The sequence below is a fragment of the Dicentrarchus labrax genome, unplaced genomic scaffold (genome assembly GCF_905237075.1).
Source record: "Dicentrarchus labrax unplaced genomic scaffold, dlabrax2021, whole genome shotgun sequence".
In the NCBI taxonomy this organism is placed as follows: Eukaryota; Metazoa; Chordata; class Actinopteri; family Moronidae; genus Dicentrarchus; species Dicentrarchus labrax.
In genome coordinates this window covers 49,831-77,449 of record NW_026136730.1, presented here as the reverse complement: position 1 = coordinate 77,449, position 27,619 = coordinate 49,831, and the positions used below count along the sequence as shown (strand labels likewise).

The 27,619-nt window shown below is 37.9% G+C and overlaps 1 long non-coding RNA gene and 1 pseudogene across 1 annotated transcript in view; one reads left to right on the top strand and one right to left on the bottom strand.

The window, feature by feature from the left end:
* The window catches only part of LOC127359478 (NACHT, LRR and PYD domains-containing protein 5-like), a 154,351-nt pseudogene that overhangs the window by 84,306 nt on the left and 42,426 nt on the right, over positions 1-27,619 (bottom strand).
* LOC127359538 (uncharacterized) overlaps positions 1-27,619 on the top strand; it is a 90,608-nt gene that overhangs the window by 27,283 nt on the left and 35,706 nt on the right. Inside the window, exon 2 of the long non-coding RNA XR_007882647.1 lies at positions 20,240-20,449. This is a non-coding gene — a long non-coding RNA (uncharacterized LOC127359538). The remainder of the gene's footprint in view (positions 1-20,239; positions 20,450-27,619) is intronic.

The following is a 27,619-nucleotide window of genomic DNA, read 5'->3' as shown; positions in this document are numbered from 1 at the left end:
TTGGGCTGTTGATCTCGCTCCATTTTTCAAGCATGTAGAACTACAGGTGCGGGAGGAGGGAGGAGGGAGAGAGGAGGGGGGGACGGGGGCAAGTTGGTGTGTTTGTGTGTGTGTGTGTGTGTGTGTGTGTGTGACCTGCAGTGCTGTGACAGAGTGCCTCAGAAAAAGAGAGGAGGGGGTGTGTTTGTGCTCAACGTTGCTGCTCAGTCTGTGTGAGCTTCAGTGAGGCAGATACTCCAACGAGCCGCACGACGGATTGTTTATTTCAAAATCAAGCGCGACCCGAACCGAGCCTTTGGTCCCGACCATCGGCAATCGACGAGCGGGCCAGTTCGGCGGCCAGGCCACCGGGAAATGTCCCGGTGCGCCCGATGGCCAGTCCGCCACTGCTGTGATTTGTATATTTTTGTGTGATTTGTATATTTTTGTGTGATTTGTATATTTTTGTGTGATTTGTGTATTTTATGCATCAATGCACCAAGACAAATTCCTCGTATGTGTAAAAACCTACCTGGCAATAAACCAAATTCTGATTCTGATTCATAACACAACAAATGACCCTGTACTAGATTATAAAGTCCTGTTTTCAGACATGAGGACATCAGCAGACAGATGTACAGTCTTACTTTGTACAGTGCTGGTCTGACTGGCTGTCTGCAGTTCAGCTCTTGTTCTGGATCTTTCTCCACACTGGGGACAGGAGGAGTCTCCTGATGAAGCAGACTGGTCCCAGTATGAGGTGATGCACTGTCTGCAGAACCAGTGTGTCCACAGCTGGTAGAGACTGGATCCTTCAGGACGTCCTGACACAAAACACAGCAGGACAGCTGCTCCTCCACAGAAACATGACTCCTCTTCCTCTCTCTGTGAAGACATTTCTTTATTACTAAAATGATTTGTTGATTGTTGATGAAAAATACTGAGATTTGTCGGACACTGTCTGGAAGCTCAGATGGTCACAGAGAACATTAAAAGTGTTGTTGAATCTGATTAGAAACCACAATTATATTTCAATGTAAAAGGTGTGTTGAGGTTTTACTATAATATCTGAGATTGTTTTCTTGATCAGACAACAATCTGCTTTAAAACATGTCACAGCAGTTGCAACCTGAAGACATTGACCGTGGAGATCAAACTCTCAAACTTTCATTCTCGATGAAGATGTTTAACCTCTGCCTTCTGTAATAGTACCACACATATTTGTATTATGGATGAATGGAGCGTAAACTTGTCTACTGGATATTTTGGAAGTGATTGACCAAACTGTGAAAAGAACAACTGGAAAAGGATTTCAGACTAGCAGTGTTGGGAATGTGTCCCTGAGATACTGTAACTCCAACTATATTGACAGATGAATCCTTTCTTTGTAAAAAAATAAAACATCAAATACTTAAATTAAAGTAGAACATAAATCCTATATTTGTGTCGCTTATCTCTCATTAAAATACCTACTCTCTCTCCTGTCAGACTTATGGAAGCAGGCAGAATGATTTTCTCCGGTAGTTTGGCAGCATTCAGACTGTATCTTGTATAATTACTGGCTGTTTAACAGTTCATTTGATCTGTTTGCAGTAAGTGTCGGGAGATGCTTTCTGTTTGACTTTTGTGACAACAAAACACGTTACAAAAGTCATCAAAAACTCCTGAAGATTAAACTGGGCTAACTAAACAATTTTAGGACCGACTTACTTTAACAGCCGGACTGTGAATGGACTTAAAGTAACTCACTAGCCAACATTAAGGCTACAAACTACCCATAATGCAACCGTACTCTGTGTAGGAGCCACTGTCATACAGGTCCATTTAATGTGTTGATGCTGTTAATGTTTAATTGTCTAGTCATTGACTATTATGAAATACACAATTTTTCAAAGGTAATTTCCTGAATAATATTGTATATTTGGGCATATGCAATCATATAATGGTGATAATATAATGATATAAACTGAAGTTAGTGTCAGTTCTCTTACTGTGTGTCTGAGGGTTCAGGTTCATTACTGAATATTGGAGGATATTCTTTAGACCGGTCACTCTTCATAGACAGACAGCTGGACATTGGAGACTCCGCTCTTTGTCGGTGGTACTGACTTCTGGAAACAACAAGATGTTTTTGTTCATTTCATGTGAATCAGTGTGAAATTATCAAAAATACACAGTTCTTAATACACATATTGCTGTTACTGATAGTTTGTTGGTTAAACAGTAACTGGTAGTTCTCTTACTTTGTGTCTGAGGGTTCAGGTTCATTACTGAAGTTCAGAGGATCACCTTTGGACCGATCACTCTTCATAGTCAGACAGCTGGACACTGGAGACTCTTTCTCCTCCTCTTCCTCCACGCAGTCACTCATCTTCACTTCAGAGGGTGTTGAGACAAATATGTGGTTAATTTAAGTCATACAACATGAAGACAAGGAAAACAAACAGGTGAAACAGGATGCAAAAGGAGGAGCTAGTTGAGTAGTCAAGTCAGAAAAGTTTTATAATGTTTCATGTTTAATTGTTAATTCAATACAATTATTTTTCTGGAATCATTTCCTTGAATGTTTTACAAACAACTGGGTTTCAACTTTAAATGTTATAGATTCTTTGTTTCAGTGACCCTGATGCTTTTGACCAACATTTATTACAATATCCTGAAGGACGTACAGTTCAATGGAGATCATAAAACAGATGTTTGGTGTTTTTATGACTTTTATCTCTTCATAAATTCAAAATTCCATCTACAATATATCAATTTTATATAATGTTTGTTTTGTGAGTAGCATAAAGGGAAATACAACTTGATCCTGTTATAAAACCCAGTGTTGTAAAATGATAAATATACCTCTTACTTTTAATTGAGGCTGTACTAAGTGATAACAATTTATTGCTTTGTCAGGTGTATCTGTGATGGACAAAATATTGTCAATAAAATTCAATAAAACAAAACCACCAGGTATGACTGTGAGCACATGAATCGTGAGAAACAAGTGTGTTAAAGTGTCTCACCAAAGACTGAGCAAAGAGGAAGTAAACACACACAGACTATACAGTATAATGAATCCATCCAACACCTGGTCAGTTTTCACTATATCCGTGCCTGTCTTTTGGGGTTAGCGTTGAGTGAAGTATGTGAACCTCTGGAGCATTTTGGAGTTTTCTTTCAAAAAAATCTTGAGGTTAAACTTGACCTTTGACCCCTTATTAGAAGTTCAGGTAGTCTGCCTTTGCAATGTCTGCATAATAATATGGGGTAAAAGGCGAAAGGTGTTAACTTCCATTTGACCACTCCTTTGGTTAACTGATCATTATATAAAATCAGTAGATTATAATCATGATGATATCAATATAAAATATAGTGATCAAAGCACAACTGGGCTAGCAGGTTGGTTTTGTTTGTCAAGTACTGAGTTAGCTAACAAGTAATATTAGTAGATTGCCCATTTATCCATATATTACTTGTAGTTAACTAAATCTTTCATCCCTTGATTTTGGTGTTTGGGTTTCAAAACCACCAACATTTTAAAACTATGTCCAAGCTACTGTGTGTGTGTGTGTGTGTGTGTGTGTGGGTGTGTGTGTGTGTGTGGGTGTGTGTGACAGAAATTCTTCAATGACAAATATTAATGATTACTTTGGTGAAGTTATAGTTTTATGCCGCACTTTTGTTAAAAGACAAAACTGACTCATTTGTGTAGTCGGGGCTCTTTGTCAAATATCAGATGTGTGTGAGTCGTTAGCAGTTCTCCTCTAAACCTACGTCTTTTATCTAAATACCAAAACAGTTTGAGGCCCAAACAAGTAAAACACAATATTTCACAAATAAGAAATTAATTTTCTTAATTAACTGCATCAATAAACACACGTGGAATGACACATAACAACATTGTTTAATATCTTTTGCTCATTACAGAAGAAAAAAACATTTCACTGACAGTCTCATGCAGAAGGGGACTCAACTTATTTCTCATTTATTAGTTTAGTTAATTATATTTATTTATCAGGGACCATAAACAAAAACACATTAATCTCATACAAGGAGCAGAGATGCATTTTACCAGATTTAGCTACTAATTAATTTCCATCTGCAGTCCCTGGGCAGGTCCACATAAACACTAATTACGACCATTTTAAACACAGAAAGTGATGAAAGTTTATCCCCATTCTTACACTTTCATTAGTGTTGTTGCATTCAGCTCATCAGTAAACACACTGTACACACACTGCTTTCTGTAAATAATGCAACCTGTTACAGAATATGATGGATTAATATGAAATAAGAACATAAACATACCGAATAAAAAAGAACAAGTAAACAGAAATATAATCCAATACTGATGAGAATGAGACTTCTGACATCAACCTCCATGATACAGAATAATGTGAAAAATACCAGCAGTTCTCCATCGTTCAACAGACTTTGACTAACAAGACTTTAAATGAATAAAAAAGTATAAAATGTATTTTTTGGTTAATGGAAGTTATCACTATAATGATGACACACATATGTATGATTCCAGTGAATATACATCATACACGTACTTGATGACTGCGTAAAGATAGATTCTTATAGAGTACAGCTATACAACATGTGGTGCTTTGGTTTTCTCCTGGTAGTTTTAGATGCGAAGCTTCTCTACGAGCTGCAGGTGAAACTCGCTCACAGGATCCTGACTAACTGGACGCACTCTAATACGATGTTGGCAGTAACACGACTCCAAAGACGGCATGAAGTTAAAGGCCGAATGGACAAGATGGAGAGATAAAAACCTGAACTGTGATAGTTACTGTTTACTCATTGTGTCGGTTCAGTCAGAGTGTGTGTGTGTGTGTGTGTGTGTGTGTGTGTGTGTGTGTGTGTGGAAATCTGGAAATCACATCATCACTGTATCCCATTAAACATCTGTGTGATACTTTTATACCAGAGGAATACATAAATATTCATTATGGAGACGTTTTTGTGAGGAGCAGACACCAACATTATTGTTCCAGCAAAGTGTTTCTATTGCAGTGTTTTAAATGTCAAATGAATGAATGTCATAGAAGTAGTCAGAATCTTTATTTCCTGGTTCAGCCATAAGGGGTCCTCAAAAGCCTCAGTATCACCAGTTAAACTGTCACACCTGTGAGACTAACAGCTACAACTGCTAGTGAAACACAGACACAAGCATTGTAGCAATTAACTTAATGTCTTTAAAACATTATTGTGTTTTAGAAAGTGTTTTTATATATGTAACACGATCATCAACTTCATGTTTAAGTTCTTAATGTACAAAAATTACAGTAATGCAGTATTTGACACTGATATTCTGTGTTCTACATTCAACATTTCACATAAAAAATGTGTAAAATGAAAATCACAAACATTAAAAAATGAGACAAACATAAATAAGAATGAACTGAAATATTAATAGTTTTCAAACATTAAATTACAGATTAAACCTAAACATTCTGGTTTATACATTAAATAAATCAGTGTTATCTATGTTACAGTCGCTGGTAATACACTGCAACTCAATTACTGGCCACAAGAGGGCGCTGCTGACCCCATAATTATAATATGGTCAACAGCGCCCTCCTGTGGCCAAATAACAGAACTGCAGTTAAAACAATGTAAACAGAAAACAGCAGTTTCCTACTTCAACACTGAATCTAATCCAGCTGCAGCAGTTTACCAACATTAAAAACTCCTTCAGGGGAAATATGAGGAGAAAATAAAATGTCAAAGCTTCCTGTTTCACAGCTGAACTTGATATTAATGTTGATGATATTAAAAAAATCCCCCACTTAGACCTGACATTAAAACTGTTGTATTAACCCTCTACTGCATTAATTATTACTTAAACATGATGGTAATGTTTTAATTCGTTTTTTATTACTTAAAATGGTTTAAATAATGGAAATATTTGATATATTTATTTAAATGTTTTTTTTCTAAAAACATAATACCTACATGTTACCATTTTACAAAAAGCCAACCACATCTAAACTGATTTTTAATGATGAGAATTAAAAGTTAACTTTCTCCAGATAGTATTTGAATTTTTCTCTTGAATGAATTTTGCAGAAATATTGAACAGTTGGTTAACTTTTGGGGCCCTCAGATATTCTCAGTGTCACTTGTCCATGGAAAAAGGAATGACAAACAGGATTTCATGGTCACATGATGTGATGTGTATTTATACTTTCAAAGTAAAAGAGCCTCTTTTCACAATAAAACTAAAGTACCGGTGAGTAAAAGTGAGAAACAGTCATTGTTACCATATGGCAACACTACGGTGGCTGATAGGGTTTTGTGTTTGGTGTGGACGGTCTCTGGAGTCTTTAAAGGATACGGAGCAGACGGAAGGACCAGACATGCTGCATTATTGCACACAATATTTGAATGAGGGACACTCGTACGATGCAATCATGGACATGCTGTCAAGTTTACACAATATAAACATCAGCTTGCGGACTCTAAAAAGTAAACACAGGGTTGTACCGCAGAAAGCCATCACCATGACTACCACTCTGGAGCGTGCAGCCACATGTATGGCTCATCCACGATTAACCAGCGCATTGAGTCCTGGTGGTCCATATGTAGAAAGGGAAGGGAAGTGGCTTTCACAAAGTCATTTAATAATATATATATACACACAGACAAGCCCGAAGTTCTTCATACCGCTGGAACATTTGGACTTAACTTGGTAACATTCAAAACTGTTTTAAACTGTAAACATTGGTCACTTGTCAGCTTCATCAGCTTATTCCTTTTCAAAAAGGTAGATGACTTTTTAATGTTTGTTTTTTTGTGCAACAATATTGTTTCTATTTAATGTTTGTCTGTTAGATGTTCTGTGAGTTGTTCTTGGAGGTCGTGTGAAATGTCAAATAAACGTCTCCCGATCGTGTCATTGGACAGAGGGACAGGTTTCAGTGTCTCAGCACTTTTCTCACCTATGATTGTGACCATGTCCAATGCTGCCGGAGTATTAGCTCCTCTGCTATCCTGTGAGCTTTTTGGCCCCTTGCGATGTGGCGGTGTTTGTACGAGGCTAACGGTGCTTTTTTATTTACTGATGCCTGTTGGAGATACTCATCGAGTTTTCTATGAAAAAAGTCCAGTGGCTTATTGACATAACTGGGGTGTAAGGTCTCCAGGTGTTTGCTTTCATGCTGTCCGCTGTCAGAGTTTTTAGGCATTAAACACACACAGGTCTTTCCTCATTTCCGACCGTATTCACGGTAAACCCAAAGGCTGTGTAGGCTTCATCGTATTTCCTGCTCTTATTAGGTTTATGCCGGTTACCGTCACTTGCTGTTCTTTCCTCTGACGTCTCCTCCGTTTTTCTTTTCACTCCTGTCAGAAACTTCTCCATCTCTCCTCCTCCGTCAGTCCCCCTGCCTCTCACTGTTGAGACACCTCACTGCCCCCCCACTATTTGAGAAGTACTGGATTAATGTGAGCAAATCCTCAGAAACTCATGTGAGATGGTTAATATATTCTGGTCAGTGCGATGTACAAAACTGTGGCAAGCAGCTCTCAGCAACATCAACTAGAACTGCTTGACAATGTGTATATTAATTTAAGCTCATACATTTCCTACATTATTATTGTATATATACAGTAAATTCATTTAATCACTACTGTTCACTAAAGTATTCTGTTTTATATGTATTTTGTTTTATTCATATATTTTAACTTGTGCACTATTTTAAGTCTTTTGTCTCTTTAATGTCTGTAATTTTCTTTTTAAACATTTTATATGGAATCACTGAAAAACACTAACCTTTGTGCTGATGGTAAGAACTTAAAGTTGCTCTTAAATTTTCAGTTTCTTCCCTGTAGAGGGCGCTGCAACACAGTGAAGTGATGCAGTCACTTTACAAGCTGACTGTGAAATTCTGTCACTGCTGGGTTTATATAAACACTTTAAACTTGCTGTAAATATCTGACAGACATTAAATACTTTTTATTCACCTGATCCTTTAATATCTTCCTATAACTTGCACCAGTAAATTCTGCTTCTGCAAACTTCTTGATTTTTCAAAATAAAAAGGATTTCTGCAAATGAAAAAGGAGAAAGAATCTTTTTTTCTCAAAGTTTAAAGAGTGTTGAAGTCTTATTTTGAGTATTGAGACTGAATTGAAAACAGAATTTGATGCACACATGAATGATATTGTTTAAAGTTGAATTCTTCTGTGTTACAACAGACTGGATGAGCACTTGTTGGAAACTGATTCACTTTAATTGTGTGAATAAAACATGATCTTTCTCAGTGTGGGAGTCAGAGTCAGATGGCTTTCCACCTTTGTTTTATGCTCAGAGTCTAATGAAGACGTAAACAGCCGACTGCAAACTGAGAAACTACAGTAAAGCTTTGATTGAATCCACACTTTGTTCAGGTTTTATCTTATTTCTGTTCCTCACAAGCAAATATTCATCTATTATAAAATGAGAAAAAGCTGATATTTGTGATAGTTATCGATTTATTTATTTGAAAATCAGGAGATCAATAAGCAACACTTGAATCTTCTTCAGTCAGAAATAAATCTTACACCAACATGGAGATAATTTATATTTATAGAAGCTGGATTGTGGAGATTTATATCAGTCAGAAGTAAGATGTGATTTTAATATACAGATTTTTGTTTTTGATGCAATATGAGAAAACAGAACAAATATTTACACATACATGATCATAATTACTAATAATGACACATTATATAAATAATAAACATGTTTGCTGATTAATTCCATGTCAAAAGAAAAAACTTATGAACAAATGTTCTCGTGTTCAGTGTGTGACCAATGTTCAACACAGCACTGACTTCTCACCAAAATCCAGATATTTCAGTAACTTTAAGTAACTCTAATCAATATTTTTATATTAACAATGGACCAAATAACAAAATGAAAATAGATCAATATCACCAATTACTGTAATAACAATCTAACTATTTTAAAAGATATATATATAAACTTCGATTAAATCCAAACTTTCTACAGGTTTTATCTTCTTGTTACAAACAATTATCTGTTAAACTATGAGAAAAGTCTGGTATTTACAAAAGAGTATGAGGGCCACACGAGTAAAAACAAAAGTGGAAGATTAAGTCAAAATATTGAGAATAAAGTCTAAATATTAGAATAAAATCTAAATATTGAGAATAAAGTCTAAATATTGAGAATAAAATCTAAATATTGAGAATAAAGTCAAAATATTAAGAATGAAATCTAAATATTGAAAATAAAATTGATGTTTCAAGATTAGAGTTGAACTTTTAAGTCTAAGAGACTTGTGATGCAGCCTGTGAGTCCTGCTGGCTGTCCTACAGAGGAGAGGACAGAGATACACAATCATAAATGACAGTAAGACTTGATAACACCAGGCGCTGCTGAAAATGGGCACACAAATAGATCTGCAACATATTCATTCCCTTATTTTTTTCTATGATTTTTCACATCAACTTCCAAAATGAATTAGAAGTATAACGTGGAAATTAACATTCCACAAGGTGGAGCTACAACAGAAGACAAAACTTAAAATCAATTGTTGTGTTAATCTACAGTTACGTTGTCATAAACAGAACAAATGTGTAGAAGCAGTTTGAGAATATACAATAGTCCAGGTTGGAGGTGGAGGAGGTGGTTGAGTGTGGAGCAGAAGGAGTGGAGGAGTCTCAGTGTGTCTGCAGAGACTGTGTAGAAGGACAGAGCAGCAGCAGAGCAGTCCAGATACACTGATGATACTCTGTCACATCCAGAGGAACACACAGGGATGATGGTGGACTTGACATTGTGTCTGACAGTGGAGCTGATCTCAGAGCAGTTCAGACTGCAGCACTGAGAGTCATCTCCACTGGTTGTGATTCCTCTGTCAGTCACTGCTGGATGAAGCTCTCCTCTCCACTCTACCTCCCAGTAACATGGCCCAGTCAGAGCTGATGCTGCTGCTTCAACCTCTCTGGATCATCAGGACACAGCTGATCCTCCAACACAACCTCCTTCCTCACCACTCACACTCTGACTGGCTTCCAGCTGATGAGAGAAGAAGACAGACAACAGAAGTCATAAATCAGTGTTTACAGAGACTCCCTCCATCAGCACATCCAGTATAAAGACCAGCAGGGACTTCAGTCCAGTTCAGACCAGAAGGTGAGCGGGTGTGTAGCTTTCTGGCTTTCTGAGCTGAAGCTCACAGACCTGCAGACACTTTGGACATCAAGTCTGTTGACTGCAGATTTCACTGAAGTACAAAGTGGAAATACAGTGCTGAAGTCCCTGAACGCATCATTACTGCAGAAACAGAGAGACATTCACTGCCCACTGTAATGATGGATTTACTGCTGTTTGGGTTCAAAGCTGATAAAAACCACAGTCTCAGTCACATTTGAATGTTTCATCTGCTTTTGAAATATTACAGGACAGATCTGTAAATATGGAGTCTGTTTAAAATAATATAAAACATATTTGGACTAAACAAAAGACAAATGGACAGATATATATCTGATGTTAAAGGTCCTACATGTTCATACAAAGACTGAACAATAGCTGTGATTAATGGACTTCAGAAGAGGTTCTGGTTTGTACAAAGACCACATGGTCACTAAATATAATGATGGTTCTCTGAAATAAGATCCAGTGGTTTGCAGGCTTCAATCAGACTGATCTTAGAGCTGTGACAAAGATGAACTGATCAGTTGTTTAGTGTTGAAATGAGAGAACAAACACTTTGAGATCAGATTTGATGGTACGACAGTTTGATGAATGAGGACCACTGTCTCTGTACATCTTGTAATGCTGTCAGCTGGAATCCAGCTTTATTTCCCGTAGACATAAACACAACAACAACAGTCGTCTTCACATCAACTCAAACACATGATCACAACAAGCTTCTGGCTCTCTGATTGGCTGACTGTTCTCTCTCTCTCTGTCTTTATGTCTAACCCTGAAGTCTGTCACCATCCTCCTCTCACAGCTTCACTGAGGAAAGCAGCAAATACTGGATCTTTGCTTTGATACTAACTGTGTTTAGTACAATACTGCTGAAACCAGCATGGACTGACTCCAACCCTCTACTGACCTCAGAGTCTCCAGTCTACAGTGTGGACTCTTCACAAGATCAGACAGCAGCTTCACTCCTGAATCCTGCAGCTTGTTGAGACCCAGGTCCAGCTCTCTCAGATGGGAGGGGTTGGACTTCAGAGCTGAGACCAGATAATCACAACTGATCTCTGACAAACTGCAGAAATACAATCTGAATAAAGAATAAAAGATATAAGTTTAGACAATGTTCCTGTTTGAAATCATTCAGTGTTTAATAATCTGTTCAGAGCTGAAGAAGGTTTAGAATGTACAAGTTTAGAAAATATGAACAAAAGACATCTACAATATTTCTTTTAGGATAGTGGAGTCATAAAATCAAATTATCTTCAGTTTAAACTATTCAGTCAGTATAAACATCATATAGCTTCATAACAATGTTGGAAACAGCAAATACTGAATATATTTGTTACTGTCTGATAGTTGAAATAGAGATTATTGATTTATTTATTTATTATATTTATCATTTTGTATAATAATGTAAAAAAAAAAACACTGATCAATTACGTGCTGCTGATCTCAGTCAAGTCTGTAATTAGAGGATCAATACTATATTGATCCTTTAAACAGCTGCATTTGGACATTTTCTTTGATCTTTGTGTGTGTGTGTGTGTGTGTGTGTGTGTGTGTGTGTGTTTGTGTGTTCTGAAGGATCAATATCAATGATCAGACATTATTTAGGAAAACATATTGAAATCAACAGAAACCAAAGAAATATTTCTCCTTCAGTAAACTTGATCAGTTTAAAACAAATATTAGTTCAGAGGATCTTCTGTATCCAGATGTGACCATTTACCAACAATTATAAACATTCATTTACTTTAACAACTAACAGTGGACATTTTCTACAGTTTCTTTAACAAACACAAGTCTTTGTGACTGCAGACTAAATTTAGTTCAACAAACATGAAAATATGAACAAAAGCAAATTTACAACTTTATGGATGTAAGTTATGTATGAACATAAATTAGGTTCAATTGTTCATTAAACATATCAGATCTACAACAGTAACAGAGAGTCAGTGAACTGACTTCAGAGTCTCCAGTCTACAGTGTGGACTCTCCAGAAAACCACACAGCAGCTTCACTCCTGAATCCTGCAGGTCATTGTTATTCAGGTTCAGCTCTCTCAGATGGGAGGGGTTGGACTTCAGAGCTGAGCCCAGATAATCACAGCTGATCTCTGACAAACTGCAGACCCTCAATCTAAAAAACGAATAAATGATGTGAGTTTAGAAGACAATGTTCCTGTTTGAAATCATTCAGTGTTTAATAATCTGTTCAGAGCTGAAGAAGGTTTAGAATGTACAAGTTTAGAAAATGTGAACAAAAGACATCTACAATCATTATTTTAGGAATAGTGGAGACATAAAATCAAATTATCTTCAGTTTAAACTATTCAGTCAGTATAAACATCATATAGCTTCATAACAATGTTGGAAAAAGAAAATACTGAATATATTTGTTATTGTCTGATAGACAGAATAGATTATTCATTTATTTATTTATTGTATTTGTGTATTTTTGAGAGCAGCTATACAACATGTGGTGCTTTGGTTTTCTCCTGGTAGTTTTAGATGTGAAGCTTCTCTACAAGCTGCAGGTGAAACTCGCTCACAGGTTCCTGACTAACTGGACGCGCTCCAATACGATGTTGGCAGTAACACGATTCCAAAGACGGCAGGAAGTTAAAGGCCGAATGGACGAGATGGAGAGATAAAAACCTGAACTGTGATAGTTACTGTCCACTCATTGTGTCGGTTCAGTCAGCGTGTGTGTCTGAAATCTAGAAATCAGCCGATTAATTCTTAAATTATGGCTAAAAAGCTATTTTACGGTCACAATGACCTTTGACCTTTGAGTCACAAGTGTCACAGATTGAGTATTTTAAAACCAATATAAATAAAGATGAAAATCAAGAGTTTAAAAGGTTCAGAGTGAATTATCCAGTGTAGATTCTTCTTGTTATAGTCAGGTTTTAAATGTGGAGCTCAACATTGCTCTGCCACAGTCAATGGACTAAACCACTGAAGAAGAAAACAGACTTTAGCATTAAGATACTCAGTGTGGATCAGTATAATATCAGCCTTATGTCTGCACTTTACTGTCAGCACAACTTTCACATCATATTAATCTCAGCACAGAAAGAAAAAATGGTGTCTGACCTCAGAGTCTCCAGTCTACAGTGTGGACTCTCCAGAAAACCACACAGCAGCTTCACTCCTGAATCCTGCATCCTCTTGTTGTTACTCAGCCTCAGCTCTCTCAGATGGGAGGGGTTGGACTTCAGAGCTGAGACCAGATAATCACAGTTGATCTCTGACAAACTGCAGCTCCACAAACTGAATAAAGAATAAATTATGTAAATTTAGAAGACAATGTTCCTGCTTGAAATCATTCAGTGTTTAATAATCTGTTCAGAGCTGAAGAAGGTTTACAATGTACAAGTTTAGAAAATGTGAACAAAAGACATCTACAATATTTCTTTTAGGAACAGTGGAGTCATAAAATCTAATTATCTTCAGTTTAAACTAGTCAGTCAGTATAAACATCATAAAGCTTCATAACAATGTTGGAAACAGCAAATACTGAATATATTTGTTATTGTCTGATAGTTGAAATACAGATTATTTATTTACTGTATTTATGTTTTTTATCATCGTTTATTAAAAACATAATGTGGAATATAAGAAGAAAATCAAGAGTTTAAGAGGTTCACAGTGAATTATCCAGTGTAGATTTTTCTTGTTACATTCAGGTTTAAATGTGGAGCTCAACATTGCTCTGCCACAGTCAATGGACTAAACCACTGAAGAAGAAAACAGACTTTAGCATTAAGATACTCAGTGTGGATCAGTATAATATCAGCCTTATGTCTGCACTTTACTGTCAGCACAACTTTCACATCATATTAATCTCAGCACAGAAGGAAAAAATGGTGTCTGACCTCAGAGTCTCCAGTCTACAGTGTGGACTCTCCAGAAAACCACACAGCAGCTTCACTCCTGAATCCTGCAGATTGTTGTTACTCAGGTCCAGATCTCTCAGATGGGAGGGGTTGGACTTCAGAGCTGAGACCAGATAATCACAGCTGATCTCTGACAAACTGCAGTCACTCAATCTGAATAAAGAATAAATGATGTAAGTTTAGAAGACAATGTTTCTGTTTGAAATCATTCAGTGTTTAATAATCTGTTCAGAGCTGAAGAAGTGTAATGGTAGATTCAGGTTCTTTGTTTCAGCCACTGGAGATGCCCAACCTCCCCCTTCCTAACACAAGATGCCAGGTCCTTTTGTGTTTTGTAGATTGTGATGTCTGGACTTGGCTTTGCACCTGAATGCAAGATCCTGCAGGACACCTCATATGTAAAACACACCAGCAGGGGGTCGGCCCTGATGTCTGCAGTGGGCAGAGGGGTGGGAAGGCACTTCCTGGAGGGGCAGACCCCTACAGCAGACCAAGGGGTGTGAAAGAGGTGGTCCTCAGGTATAAATGTTTAGATATCCCCATGTTTGGGGTCCTTCTTCATCTTTGACCGCTCGTGTGTTGATTGACCTTTTCTTTGCAAAGAAAATAAACTTGTCGGCCGGCAGAAGTTCTCTATTTCAGTCTTCACCAGCAGCAGAGAAATTTCCACAACAATTTGGTGTCAGAAGTGGGATCCCTCGAGCGATCGTCTGGGATGGGACGCGGACAGTGACAGGCCATCCTGGAAGAAAAACTTTTCAGCCTCCAACCTCAAAATCCTGGCGGTTTTGAAGCTGGATCCAGACCTTGACGGCAACCCACCTATTCATCCTTCAGCTCCACCACCATACAACACAGTGACACCCAGCAAAGAAGGGAAGCAGACTCCGCCATGCCACGACAAAAAACAAGTTCAGGAGCAGCTCACTGTGCCCCTGATGTGTCCGTTCCACCACAGAACCCTACAACCAACCCCCCCTTCTCCAATAGCACATAGACTGTGTCATCCAAATCAAGATGCAACCTTCAACATGCCCATGGTTGAAATATCTGGACCAGAAGGTGCAACGTTGATTTTCCGCCCATGGACTTCTGCTGACATCACAGCAGCCTCACAACATCTGCCCAACCCAACAACATCAGAGGTATTCAACACCTACATACCTGATGGATTAAACAATATTCCAGATGTGTGGAAAATTCATCTTTGTAACTGTTTGTTACGTGGACTAAAACCAGACATTGCCTCAGCTGTTAAAAGTTCCTGCATTGGATGTAATGATGCACGCCTGTCCAAACTTTGCAAACACGCCATAAATGCCCATGACCAAATATTCTCAAAAAAAAAAAAAAGAGAAAGAGACAACACAGAAAGAGCTTCACATGGCAGCAATAACCATGTATAACACAATCCGAGAACATGGACAACCAGATCATACACATAGAGGAAAAGATAACCAACACAGGCACTGGAAAGATAAAATTCCAAAGAATGTTTGTTTCATGTGTGGTCAACATGGACATTGGAAACTCAAGTGTCCCAAAAATACCTCATCGACCCCGGTGGACAAGTCGGACTGAAAATGGGACAGGGTTGTCGGAGAGGGATGGACTCCTGCTGACAAGCCAAACCAACTTGTGAGATCGACAGAAGGTACTGCACCACACTCACACACACATACTGAGCAGATTAATACACAATCTATAGAGAATTCAGACAACAGATATACAATTGCTCTAACATATGTTCAGTACACATCTGATAATTTCAAGAAGTTTCCACAACATACATTGACCATTGCAGAACAAAATGTTGCATTCTTAGTTGACTCAGGAGCCACACATTCTGTGATAAAAGCTTTAGAACTCACTACAAAACCAAAAATGAGTGGAGATTATGTGTACTCTGTTGGTTCATCAGGTCAAACAATTAGAGAGAACATTACTGTCCCGCTCAAATGTGCGGATGGGCCAGATATAAGCTTCAAACATGCATTCTTGCTCTCAAAAGTCTGTCCCATTAACCTGATGGGCAGGGACTTGATGTGCAAATTAGGCCTTTGTCTGATCTCAACCCCAGAAGGTGTCAAAGTTCACAGACTATTCGATCTGGAGACAAATTTTTCACACTCTTTTGTTCACCACATTCCAAAACTACAATATGCATATCTATGGAAATTGCAACCATCAACTGCCTCTGAGCTTGTTACTTTAGCGAGAAAAACAGTTTTAACAGCTACAATAAATTTCATGACACCAGAGGATCTGCATTGTACCTCTCATGTGTCACCAGGACCTGATGAGCCATATGAGGAAGGTTGGTTGAGAGAGAGATTCGATAAACTCACACTGTCACACATTTATTGGACACAACATAAATGCGCTATATCAGTCTCTCTTACACCAGCTCAATGTGATGTGTACACCATAGACCATTCAGTCCCACACATCACACTTGCAAAACACACATCAGATAATTGGGAAGATTTGGGACCTTTTATAAAATCATGTCAGCGCGCAGCCGATTGGCAAGAAACATCTGATCAATCTTTTTTTTTTCACCAACACTGCAGTGTTACTCTAAGAGTTTACCATTTTTTGTGCACACTCAAAGAACAATCCAGCTGGTACCTAAAAGCACTTTTAAATCTTTTTCCTTTTTGTCCGAAGAACAAGCAACAGCTATTACAGCCCTACAGGAGGTCCTTAAGACACTGTGGGCTGTTAGTAAGTATGATGTTGGCCTCATCAAAGACTGTGAACCTGTTGTCATTACTAACATCACTGTAAAAAGATGCAATGTTTTAAACCCTGCTACTCTCTTTCCCACACCTGACGATGGACAAGAACATAACTGTGATTGACCTTTTCTTTGCAAAGAAAATAAACTTGTCGGCCGGCAGAAGTTCTCTATTTCATTCTTCACCAGCAGCAGAGAAATTTCCACAACAGAAGGTTTAAAATGTACAAGTTTAGAAAATGTGAACAAAAGACATCTACAATCATTTAACAATGTTGGAAACAGCAAATACTGAAAATAATTGTTATTGTCTGATAGTTGAAATAGAGATTATTTATTTATTTATTTATATTTATCATTTTGCATTGTAATGTAAAAAAAAGAAAAAAGCACTGATCAATAACATGCTGCTGATCTCAGTCAGGTCTGTAATTAGAGGATCAATACTATATTGATCATTTAAACAGCTGCATTTGGAAATTGCTTTGATCTGTGTGTGTGTGTGTGTGTGTGTGTGTGTGTGTGTGTGTGTTCTGAAGGATCAATATCAATGATCAGACATTATTTATGAAAACACATTGAAATCAACAGAAACCAAAGAAATATTTCTCCTTCAGTAAACTTGATCAGTTTAAAACAAATATTAGTTCAGAGGATCTTCTGTATCCAGATGTGACCATTTACCAACAATTATAAACATTGATTTACTTTAACAGCGAACAGTGGACATTTTCTACAGTTTCTTTAACAAACACAAGTCTTTGTGACTGCAGACTAAATTTAGTTCAATAAACATGAAAATATGAACAAAAGCAAATTTACAACTTTATGGATGTAAGTTATGTATGAACATAAATTAGGTTCAGTTGTTAATTAAACATATCCGATCTACAATAGTAACAGAGAGTCAGTGAACTGACCTCAGAGTCTCCAGTCTACAGTGTGGACTCTCCAGAAAACCACACAGCAGCTTCACTCCTGAATCCTGCAGATTGTTGTCACTCAGGTCCAGATCTCTCAGATGGGAGGGGTTGGACTTCAGAGCTGAGACCAGATAATCACAGCTGATCTCTGACAACCTGCAGACCGTCAATCTGAATGAAGAATAAATTGATGTCAACAGAGATCAATAACGTGCTGTCAGTCAGGTCTGTAATAATGATGAAATCAGACATGTTGTTACTTCCATTTTCTTCTGTTTCTTCTGATTCATAACAACCATGTGTCCTTTTATGAATAATATCAAGACAGATGTTTTTTTTATAGAATTCCAAAAAGGCCAATATCAAATAAATAAGAATTTATGACAGAAATAATAATTTAAGTAAAAACAAACCTCTTTAAACCAGCAGTTCTGATGTATCTCATACATTTAGACTATCCTCATCACCACTGTCATCTCCATCAACACACACTGACTGTAAACTTCATCCTCAATCTTCTTTATAACTGGATCAAATGTGCACTGAGCAAAGAGAGCTCCATATTCTCTCTTAATCTTAAATGTAACCAAGTACCTTCTTGTACAAATACAGTGTATTATTTATGCTCCTGCTTACTGGTTGAGTCAGAACACAAAGTCACACACAATACTTCAAACACCTGCATTCAGAAATATGCTTGCTGCTTGTGTGTGTGTTTTAGAGTGTGTGTGTGCATGCATATTAGTAGCATATTAACTCTTTATTAGTCATTATTAAGCATGTTTTAATGCCTTATACTGCATGACTATATTCTAACACTACTAAAACCGTCTATGTTTGAATAACAAAACACAAAACTGTGTTAAGTGTTAATAGCGTCCAAATTTCTCTGTAACTCAGAATATGTTCTTCATTTTAAATTGAGGTCTTGGTCATATTTTATTATGCTTTGCTCAGTGTGGGTCAAAGTCACCAGACTGTAAACTATTACATTTGTATTCAACTTGAATTATAATCTTTTACATCTTTTACAACCTTTTACATCAACTCTCTCCTCTGTGTCTCTTTTGCTGTGTGTGTGTGTGTGTGTGTGTGTGTGTGTGTGTGTGTGTGTGTGTGTTTGCCTCTGATCCCTAGTAAAAACACTGCACAGCACACAGAAAAATTAGACAGATCAGATATACACTGTACAAGAGCAAAATACATGAACTGACCTCAGAGTCTCCAGTCTACAGTTTTCACTCTCTAGTCCAGCACACAACAGCTTCACTACTGAATCCTGCAGCTTGTTGTCACTCAGGTCTAGATCTCTCAGATGGGAGGGGTTGGACTTCAGAGCTGAGACCACAACTTCACAGTGAGTCTCTGAGAGTCCACAGCCAGAAAGTCTGTGATGACAGAATATAAATTTACTAAGTACAATAAAATCTGGCATTTTATTATAAAAGTAGACTTTTGTGCATTTTGCATCACAAAGCACATTAACATGAGCGGCTGTAGCTCAGCTGGTCAGTCATTGATCACAAGGTCTGTGGTTTGAAACTTGAGCTCCTCCTGTCCACAAGTGTGTGATTTGTGTTTGTTAAACTTTATTTTAACATGATGTTCAATGAGCTGTATAATCACTATAGGTTGTAACTGCACTCATATGTATTTATGTCAGTCATGTGCTTCTTGTGTGTATTTTGTGCATCTTTTATTCATCTAGGGTTGCAGCTGTATACCAATACCATGGTATACTGTGGTATGAAATCATACTATGTACATTTGTTTATCTATGGTATTGAATTCTGTTGTATTAGTGTTATTAAAAATATAGGAAATATATAGGAAATTATAGTAAAGCATTCAACCAAAAAACAAACAAACAAAAAGTACACATCTTTCTGTTTCATTACTGTAACTGATAATTAATAACTGTGTAATACTGTAAACCTTTAAACTGTGATTCTGAGATGGTTATTGTACTGTGGAAATCTCACTAATGCAGCCCCAGATGAATCTTATTAAGTTGCTCCAGTTGCTTTTATCTCCCATTATATTAATTTAATGACTCCCATTGCAATAATAGTATAATAAACCTTTTCCACAGGAGCCATTTTGATATGAAACAGGAGGGTAAACACAGGTGTTACCAATGAAACTAATTAAGGTTCTGTTACATTCAGGTCAAACACAGTCAGGGTGCTGCTACTGTGCATCATGGCTCACTGGAAAGGCTCTGCTACACTAAATGAACCTTCATTAGTAAATAAGCTCTCTCCTTTTCCCTCTCTCTCTGGTGGTATTTGAATGGACTCATTTGTAAACTGGTTTATAAATCACAATTATGTAGAATGAAAAAACATGTGAAAAAACGTTCTTTGTTACATACTTAACAATATAATCTTTAATACTGATGGCTTCAACTTTACTTTATTTACTTTTTTATTGATTTATAATGTTAATCACATCTGGACTTACTGAGCCTTTTTGCAGTTCCTCACAGCTGGAATCAGTCTCAGTCGTCCCTTCACTGATGTGTTGTACTTCTTCAGGTCCAACTCATCCAGAACCTCCTCTGACATCTGCAGCATGTAGGCCAGAGCTGAGCAGTGGATCTCAGAGAGTTTCTTCTCTGATCTGTTCTCTGACTTCAGGAACTCTTGGATCTCCTGATGGACTGAGTGGTCGTTCATCTCCATCAGACAGTGGAAGATGTTGATGCTTCTGTCAGGAGAGATATCATCACTGTTCATCTCCTTCAGGTTGTTGATGGCTCTCTGGATGATTTTTGGACTGTTGTCTGTCTGACCCAGCAGGCCTCCTAAGAGTCTCTGGTTGGACTCCAGAGAGAGGCCATGAAGGAAGCGAACAAACAGGTCTAGGTGGCCATTTTTACTTTTGAGGGATTTCTCCATGGCTTTCCTCAGAAAGACATCCAGAAATAGGCCTGTTTGAAGATGGAGTTTGTATTTGTAGCCCCAGTCTTCCTCCAGGAAGTCCTGCAGTATGTCTGTGTTCCTGTTGGTGTAACAGTGGAACATGTAGACTGCAGCCAGAAACTCCTGAATGCTCAGATGAACAAAGCAGTAGACTGTTTTTTGAAAGATCACACTCTCTCTTTTGAAGATCTCTGTACAAACTCCTGAGTACACCAAGGCCTCTGTGACATCAAGACCACACTGCTCCAGGTCTTCTTGGTAGAACATGATGTTTCCTTTCTCCAGCTGTTCAAACGCCAGCCTCCCCAGCTTCAGAAGAACTTCCCTGTCAGCCTCCATCAGCTCCTGTGGACTCTTCTTATGACCCTCATCATACTTCTGCTTCTTCCTCTTTGTCTGAACCAGCAGGAAGTGTGAGTACAGATTAGTCAGGGTCTTGGGCAGCTCTCCTCTCTGGTCTGTAGTCAACATGTGGTCCAGAACTGTAGCAGTGATCCAGCAGAAAACTGGGATTAGACACATGATGTGGAGGCTCCTGGAGGTCTTGATGTGTGAGATGATTCTGTTGGACAGATCTTCATCACTGACTCTCCTCCTGAAGTACTTCTCCTTCTGGGCGTCAGTGAAGCCTCGTACTTCTGTTACCCTGTCGATACATTCAGGAGGGATCTGATTGGCTGCTGCAGGTCTGGAAGTTATCCAGACGAGAGCCGAGGGAAGCAGATTCCCCTTGATGAGGTTTGTCAACAGCACGTTGACTGAAGACTTCTGTGTGACGTCAGACACAACCTCATTGTTGTGGAAATCCAGTGAAAGTCTGCTTTCATCCAGACCGTCAACGATGAATAAAGGTTTACAGACAGCGAGCTGCTCTGCTGTGACCTTCTGTAATGTTGGATGGAAAACATGGAGCAGTGTGAGAAGACTGTACTGCTCATCTTTGATCAAGTTCAGCTCCCTGAACGAAAGCAGAACCACCAGACTGACATCTTGGTTTTCCAAACCCTCTGCCCAGTCCAGAGTGAACTTCTGCACTGAGAAGGTTTTTCCAACGCCAGCGACGCCGTTCGTCAGAACCACTCTGATGTGTCTCTGTTGGTCAGGTAAGGCTTTAAAGATCTTGTGGCACTTGATTGGAGTGTCATGGAGGGTCTCCATCTTGGAAGCTGTCTCAAGCCGCCTCACCTCATGTTGGGTATTAACCTCTTCACTCTGTCCCTCTGTGATGTAGAGCTTAGTGTAGATCCTGTTGAGGAGGGTTCCACTTCCTGTTTCGTCACTTCCTTCAGTCACATGTTTACATCTCGTCATCAGACTGATCTTATGTTCATCTAAAACCTCCTGCAGACCACCACTCACTAAAAAGAGACAAAAGTTTGAGACAAAACACAGAAAAAATTAGTCTGTCCTCATGTGCCTTTTACACACTGTACGATATAATTTATGCCCTAAGGACACAGCATTAGTTCATGGGGCGCCAGCTCTACGAGGTGAGCTATTAGGATGCCCTTATTATTATTTATTCATTAATCAACTGTCCCTTATTTTTTACAAATCATTTATATCATTTAATTTAGAATTATCATCTGATAATAGGAGCCTTTGTGTGTTTTTGTTAACTTAGAATGAACTGTTTTTATCTACAGACGCTGTGGGTCGCCTTCCATTGAGTCCGCCATGTTTCTACAGTAACATAGAAGGGACAAACGTTTCACTGCCACCAGAGGTTCGTCTTTGTACTTGGAACTGCAACTGCACTGCTAGATGTCACTAAATCTACCTACTGGACCTTTATATAGTCTTACTTTGTACAGTGCTGGTCTGACTGGCTGTCTGCAGTCCAGCTCTTGTTCTGGATCTTTCTCCACACTGGGGACAGGAGGAGTCTCCTGATGAAGCAGACTGGTCCCAGTATGAGGTGATGCACTGCCTGCAGAACCAGTGTTCACAGCTGGTAGAGAATGGATCCTTCAGGACGTCCTGACACAAAACACAGCAGGACAGCTGCTCCTCCACAGAAACATGACTCCTCTTCCTCTCTCTGTGAAGACATTTCTTTATTACTAAAATGATTTGTTGATTGTTGATGAAAAATACTGAGATTTGTCCGACACTGTCTGGAAGCTCAGATGGTCACAGAGAACATTAAAAGTGTTGTTAACTTTTCTGTTTGAATTCAGCATTCAGTCTGTAATGAAAATGATTCCTTTTATTTCAACTCTCCTGCTTTCATAAACACTGAGTGCTTTTCCTATCTGTCTGTCTTATTAAACATTTATTGATCTGCCTGTAGTTTGTTATTAATACAAACTCAACACTTCCTGCAGCTGCTTCACAATAAAAGCCTTCCATTAAAGAGAGCTGATTATGTCCTTCACTGTTCTACAGTCACTTTGGGCAGATTAGCTTGTGTTAGTTTAAACTGAGGTTAGAAGTGATCTAAATAATTATGATAGACCAGCAGTTTACTGTAAGACACATAGCACGTAACAGTGGTGTCACAGGTTCAACTACAAACTGTTTATTTGTTTGTTTTTCATTCCTTTTATGTTTCCTGTCACTCTATATTGTCAACTATCAAATGAAGGAATATATCCAGTTCAAATATTCTTAAAAAGAACTCTCCAAATCTACATTTGACATTTTCTGTCCCTGTTTTTAAATCTGCAGATAACTTTTACATAAATAAATGGATGTTTGTTTCTTCACGTTTAGAAACAATATATTTAATTACACATTAGAAACATATTCTTTCAGATGTTACAAATATTCATAGCGACTTCAACATCAGAGCAAAAGTATATGAATATTATTATATTATATAAGAAATATAAACTCTGAAACTGAGGTTCTCAAGTGTTTTGTTAAAGAAATAAAATAAGATACATTTTAGTTTGAAACAGTGTCTGCACTAATAGTTCTGCATCATGAAAATAAATCTATTTTGTCTTCATGTTCAATGAATCATCTTCCATCAGGTCAGTTTACAGTAAAAACAGTTTCTTACTTTGTGTCTGAGGGTGCAGGTTTATTACTGAAGTCTGGATTATTATCTTTGGACCAATCACTCTTCATAGACAGACAGCTGGACACTGGAGACTCTGTTCTCTGTCTGTTGTACTGAACTCTACAAACAACAAGATGGTTTTATTCACATGAATCCTTTGTCCTTTAATCTTTCCCATTTAGGAAGCTGTAAATAAACAAACTGCTGCTACTGTTGATAAGTAGGAGGTAAAAGTTTGTATTAGTCCTCTTACATTAGATTGACTGACAGTTACAGATACTAAGAGGAAGTTGGAAGGAAAGATTTCTCTTTGTTAGTGTCACAAAACGTTTTTGTTAACAAATACAGTTAGGTAGAAAATGTAAAATGCAAACATTAAATCAACAGAGAACATACAGTAACTGAATATAAGTGAAATTAATGAGCATGTCCCCAATAAAGGTGTTCAGTGACTGAAGCAAATAAACACCCTATTTTTGGAAGTTTTACGGTAAATTAATGAGTTTCAGTTCTCTTACTTTGTGTCTGAGGGTCCAGGTTCATTACTGAAGAATGGATTATCATCTTTGGACCGATCACTCTTCATAGACAGACAGCTGGACACTGGAGACTCTGCTCTGTCCTCCTCTTCCTCCACACAAACACTCATCTTCTGCACTTCAGTCAGTCTAAAAAGTAAAATATTAACAGACTGAGCTCAGAGCACAGTAATAAGGAAACAGGTTTGTTCAAAAGTCACACGCAAGGTTGAGAGAACAAGAAGTAACACACACACACACACACACACACACACACACACACACACAGTACTCTGTATACAGTATACTATAGAACTCCACCTGGTCACTTTCTTTAACCCTGTACTTGTTTTCTTGGGTTACAGTAGCTTTAATCTGTATTATTCAGTCAATCACAACTTTGTATCCACAGATGAATCAAACTGTTGAGTTCATTCTAACATTTCTGTCCTCTACAGTCCACAGGAAGAAAACTGACTCAGAGACTTTGACAGTAAAATAATAATAATGTTGTATTAACACTCACCCTGCCTCAGCCTTCAGTTTCCCTCCTTCTGCTCTGTGGACTCAAAATGGAGACTGAACCAACTGAACACTTTCGCCTTTACCTGGTGTTATGTCAGCTCCTCCCCTCTCTATGTCCAGGAAGATAAGATAATTCCTTTATTTATCCCCCTAAGGAGAAATTCAGGTTGACACAGCAGCAATAGGGCAAAGCAGCACAGTAAAAATATTGCTAATATTATTAATATTAGAAGATATAAAAACTATAAATTAAAGTATATACACTATTTGTTGTTCAAGTAGGACATGGAGTCCAAAATATGAGCAGAAAATTCAAACTTGACTAAAACTAAAAAACTAAAACTAAACTAAAACTACTAAACTACTAAAGTGAAAATTAAATATAAATAGTGCCAAAGGTTTGTACGTTGTAGGTAGGAGTTCTAAACCAGTCTTTATCTGCTGGGGTTGGAGGAACTGGGAGCTGTGGCGTTGTGGAGTCTGGTGAGACTCAGGTGAGTTTACACAGATCAACTTGTTCAACATGAGCGTCTCTCTCGGCTTGTAAAGACAATGAAATTGAGTTTTGATCAAAATGTTGGTACTTAAATGTTGTTTAAATAATATAATTAAACTAAAAACTTTAAACTAAATGAACTAAATGGTTTTTTTTAACATTTCCCCATTTGTGGGGGATGATACTCGCTGGCTGATCTATATAAAAATATCCATGGGTGACAAGAGGGTAGCATAGAGACTTTAGAGATTGGCCAATATATATATATATATAATATATTAAATTGTGGACTAATTTCTAATACCACAACACCTGAACACACCACAAGAAGACCAGCTATAACAAAGTAGGCTGCAGGAAATACTGTTCATGTGTACTAATAAACCATTTCTGTGATAGAACAGTAAATATGTGTGTGCAGGCAGCCTTTCACACTGTTGTTCAATCAAACCCTGAACATTACTGGGCAGCTGGTGGAGCTACAATCAAGAGAAGATGGCCGCACACTGAACTCCACATTTGGACCAACCTCGGTCCTCACTTTGAGAAAGTTTAGTGTTCGCTCATCTTCTCTTCATTAAGTTAATTGTTATAATGAAGTGTAACATACACAGTTATTTACTCTCTTTATGGGTCTAACATTCAGCCATTAGTAATACCAGGCGGCGCATGCGAGGAAACCAAAGTTAACTGCAGAGGAACTGCTCTTGTTCTACAACGTCAGATTGTGACAGACTTTTTAATAGCTGTTAGAAAATATGTGTAGGCAGACCTGAGTGTATATCTGATTATTTGACTGTGTTAACATCCATACAATAAAGCAGCTTCAAGTGAACTACATCTCAGTGTCCGCCTGTGTTTCCGACTGCAACATTACCATTCACAACTAAGAGTTAATAAAGTAATAAAGTACTGTAATGGAACATTTGTCCTGGCCAGAAAGTAATAAAGTAATAAATGTGTTTTCTGCTAGAAAGTAATAAAGTAATAAATGCAACAGGTGACTTATGGAAAGGCCTGACCTTGGTTCTCACAGTTCAGAGAGGGCCTGTTAGCTGATACATTTCACTGTGACTGTTAGGTGATAACAAATGTAAGGGAGGAATGCTTCTAATGCTTCTAAAGATGTATAAAACCCAGTGTGGGACTGCCCCACTCTGAGCATTTTCTTTTACATCACAGAACTGCTCCTCTTGCTGCAAGATCAAAAACAACAAAACCTTTAAGGACTAATTGCTTGACTCAAGATCTTTATTTTTGTGTTTTGGTGAGTGTCTTACAGGAAACTCACAGGTACTCCAGTGCTACCCCGGCCACCCCTCTAGCTCCGCCCCTGGCTGTGTGCTGTCTGAATGCAGATGAGACAGGAAAACTCTCTGAACTCTTGACAGAAGAAATTCAACAAAGACGCTTCATTTACAGCAACGTATATGAAATATATCAGTCTGTATAGAAGTTACATCACATGACAAGTACAAGTTATTGTTAATATCAGGATGTGTGAGGTTTCTACAATCTGATACAGAATATTAGCAGATTATACAAATATAAAAAACAACAAGTAAACAGAAACATAATCTCACTCTAAAAAGAAAATCACAGAGATAAAGCTCAGGGATGAAATGAAACCAGTCACACCAGCACACAGACATATAAATACATGATCAGTACCAACAAAGAAGGAAGAAGGAAGCTCCTGAAGCTCAGTTTAAATGTCATTCAGTAAACAACACCACCACCTGCTGGCCAAAAGGATACATTACAACCACAATCACTGTTCATTCACTGACACATAAAGTACTATTGAGGGTGAAAGTGGAAATGTTTGTGTGTTTATTAGTGGTCCAAAAGTAGTAGCAGTGGCAGTGGTAGTTGATATCTTCTGTGTACTTATTGTGGAGCCTCTTTCCTAATGTTTATCTGCATATAAATGTTCCTTCAGTAAAAGTACAGAAGTATTTATAAGTATTAAAAGTAGTCACTGTGCAGATGTAAGCAGCAGTTTAATGCTGTAGGTGATTCAGGCGAGTGGAGATCATTTAAATACTTCACATGTTCTTGTGTCGTGTAATCTATTTGTTGATCCCATGTGTTGTTTGTAAAATGTGAACCTGCAGAGTAACTAGTAGGATGACAGCTGTCAGGTACATGTAGTGCAGTAAAACGTCCAATACTTCCAATGTAGTGGAGTACAAATACCTCCACAATGTACTTAATGCAGTACTTGAATGTACTTAGTTACTTTCCACGTCTACATTTACTTAGTCAGCAGATGGTTCAGTTTGGACGAGTAATAGTAGTGATAGTAATAGTAATAGAAGTAATAGAAATAGTATTAATAGTAATAGTAATGATAGTTGTAGTATTTGTAACTCCAGAAGTGATGGTTACAGTTACAGTTACAGTTACAGTCAGTGGTGGAAAGTAACTGAGTACATTCACTCAAG